Source organism: Stegastes partitus, unplaced genomic scaffold (assembly GCF_000690725.1).
Source record: "Stegastes partitus isolate 25-593 unplaced genomic scaffold, Stegastes_partitus-1.0.2 Scaffold541, whole genome shotgun sequence".
NCBI lineage: Eukaryota > Metazoa > Chordata > Actinopteri > Pomacentridae > Stegastes > Stegastes partitus.
The window spans coordinates 409868-413298 of NW_007578272.1; the positions used below are offsets into that span (position 1 = coordinate 409868).

At 40.5% G+C, this 3431-nt stretch overlaps 1 long non-coding RNA gene across 1 annotated transcript; it reads left to right on the plus strand.

Moving 5' to 3' along the window:
• The first annotated feature begins 716 nt into the window (after positions 1 to 716).
• On the plus strand, positions 717 to 2204 carry LOC103361903 (uncharacterized). Its single transcript, XR_520430.1, has 3 exons — positions 717 to 841; positions 1078 to 1175; positions 2011 to 2204. It is a non-coding gene; the product is annotated as an uncharacterized LOC103361903 (long non-coding RNA).
• The last annotated feature ends 1227 nt before the right edge of the window (positions 2205 to 3431 follow it).

A 3431-nucleotide genomic window follows, 5' to 3' on the forward strand; every position in this document is an offset into this window, starting at 1 on the left:
AAAAAATAGACTTTTCTTTTAGGATGTGAGAGAAGTCTAGTTTCTTTTTTACTGCAGCTGCTATAATTATCATGACCCGTATGACTGAGAATCTACACAAACATTTACCTCTGTTGTTTTGGTGACATCTTAGAGACAGGTTGGCCAACTGGAAACCTTCTAAACAGCCTGATACTGCAAATAGAAAGCACATTCTCAATCTTCCTTATCGTCTTTTGTCGCATCTAAAAGCACAGTAGTAATGCACCGCAGCTTTTCTGGTATGCCCAAGCACAGTGCAGTATCAGTGGTGGTATGTGCACCAGCCACTTCCTGGGGGCAGTAGATTGTGTCTTCTTTGTTATGCTGGTCTGTCGCCTCCTTTTTATCTGCTCACGTGATGAGATAAGTTTCATGTGTACGGAGATACCATGGCCGCAAATGTAATTTCATTCAAACAGTTAAAACCTTCTGCAGATATCCACTTGACACAGGAGAAGGAAGTGTTGTGGTTCTGCAGTGGAAACAGTATTTGGATTTTTGCTGAAAGTGAAGATGTAAATTTCATCTCCGTTCACAATGATTTCACTGTCGAAACTCCGACACTGTTTGTTTTTGATGTGAGTCGCCTGTTCCTACTGAAAACACTGCTTCCGTCTCCAGTGTTTGGATAAAACACAGATTACAATACAGACCTAAACAGTTTTACAGAACCAGCCGTGTGTTTCCTCCTACCAGGTCATCAAAAGGTCTCAGGGCCTGGATGAGATTTTGGCCCGTTTGGACCCTCAGACTGCCAGCAACCACTTTGCAGCCATTCAGCGCTGGAAAACAAAGAGAGACGTGGCCTGTCCACGGAGAGGTAGATAGCAAAGCTTGACTTGGCAGTAAAACCACCGTATGTCTTGTTCTTCTGATCTACTGTAAATTTAAGTTGGCTACACCTGTGTTTATTTAATTTAACAACTCGTTTCAGTCATATTTTAGGAGGTGAACCAGCACTTGAAGCTGTTTTAGATCAGTAGGAGTTCATCAGTTTGATCAGAACTGAATGCATTTCCTTTGTGAACGTAATATTTGCGTGTTTTGATCTGTCAGGAGCGTTCCTGCTGTTTTCTCAGAAGAAGCTGGCAAAGCTAAAACAGCTTGAACTCGAAGCTCCGCCTGGTGCCACCAGAGATCCGGCGGTACTGCAGGTATTTATGCACAACAGCATGAAAATGTCGAGTCAGTTTTGTTGCCACACACTGTCCTACCAGCCTCAGCACACACACTTGTAGAGACCATGTATATCCTATATACCGTCTTGAGTTTCCAAGGATTTCTTCAACCCAAAATTTCATTGGAATCCGTGAAACACATGCATCTCTGTCACAAAAAAACAATCATGCATTCTTCTAGAAAAATGAAAACAACCTGCTGGGTCAAAAGAGCACACACAGCTACTTTAATGATCAGTTTTGAGATATAGAAAGCTGTGGCTTGGTCTCATAACGTCTGGTAAGTGATTACAGTTGACTACAGCTGGTGACTCCTATCAGACTCACCAGCTATGAATAGGCCCTTATGTAAGGCCTGTTGGATCCACCCATTACACTCAGCCACAAACACCACAGCGGGAAAGTCTGAGGAGCTCAACAAAGTCCTGATAAAGCAAATCACTGGCCTGAACAAGTCAAGAAAGTAACTTGGAGCCATTTCAGAGATGCTTCAGATCAAACAACTGTTTGTTTGCATAAAGTTCATGGTACAGTTGTGTCACTGCCACGATCAGGAAGAAAACACAAACAATCACCTGATGCTGAAAGACAGCTGGTCAGGATGGTCAGTATTTGTCGTAACTGATAGTTTTTTGTGCCAAAAATGCAAAGACCATCATAGAAAATTCAGAGCCGTGAGACTCGTAGGAAGCTGCCACCGTGTACATGGTCTGCACAAGAGCACGTAGGCTTTTGTTGACGACTGTGCAGGACCAGGTGGCCGCTGACCTCTGATCTCATCGAACCAAACTGGACTCTGCTTCCTCCTCAGCTCGTACAGCAGTGGCTCGACCTGGACGAAGCCGGCAGATCGAAATACTGCAGGAAGTCCTCCCGCTGCCCTGAACCCTCGCTGGGCTTGTTAAGGCCTGATGTCTGCTTTGGATCAGTGTCTGAAAACTTCCACAGCATCACAGAGAAATACCTGCAGAGCAGAGGCAGCGAGAGCGAAGACAGCGTGGACACACACAGGTACTGAAAAGATATGGTCCAGCTGTATGGAGATGAAACATCTGAGTCATGAAATCCAAGTGAACACAACATTTCACACTTGCAAAATTCAGAATTTTTAACTTTTTGTTTTGTCTTCCTGGTCCAAAACAAGACCAGTGTTGCCATAGCTACTGAAAACCTTCCTCATTTTTGACTACGACTTGTCCACAGTGCAGCATGTTAGAGGAACACATAAGATAACCGTATAATCATGATATTTAAAAAATAAACTGTTGATATCATTATACAGATAGTGTCTTAAATAATCCAGTGTTAGTGTCTCGTTACACTCCAATATTGGACCGACAACATACAGTAAATTCATGCTTACAGACTCTTTCTCCGCCTCCAAAGAGACAAAACACACAGTCAGCAAAGATGGATTTAGCAATTTTTAAAATCAATTTTCAAGAGACATTGCGAAAATTTTTCTATCATGACTTCTTTTGAGCATCATAATGTGATGTCGTGACAGCACTAACAGACTTTAACTTCACATTTTGAAATCAAACATCAAGAAAAAAATTTAAGAGGGAAAAAGAAGATTAAGAAAGCTTAAAAAGAATTGTTCCTCACTGTACCTCCCTCTTTTTTTTCAGAAATAAACACTTTACATGGAACCAAAATGAGCTTTTATAAAAATTAACTGAGCTTAAAATTGATTATTATACAGTCATCAATCATAAAACCTTTAAATATACATAAATATAAGAAGCAGTATATTTTTGCTGTGCTGCAAAAAAAAACCCATATTGTTCAGGGGGGTTTTTTTGGTTTTTTTTTAAAGTGTACTAATAGATAAATAAGACACCATCACTGTCTCTCTGTTTATAAAGACTGGAGCGTACCACCCAAAGCTGAAGCAGAAATAACAACTGCATTCTTATCACCTTAAGTCAAAGCTTCTTTATTTAGTTTCACCAGTGATGCCTGAAAACACCCAGTTCCTGTTTCATTAACTTCACCAACGAGTCCAACTTAAGATCTACGTCCTCCCTTCATGACGGTTTGAACTGTTTGAGTTGTAGTTAAAGGCATTTTTAATGTTTTCTGTTATTTGTCTACATCTCTGAACTTTAGACACCATAATCTGCACACGTGTCTTTATTTTTATGTTTTATGTCATGTTGTGTTTAGTTTTATAGTTTGTACAGCAAAGGTTTGAAAGGAGCTACAGAAATAAAGTTTATTAGTAGTAGT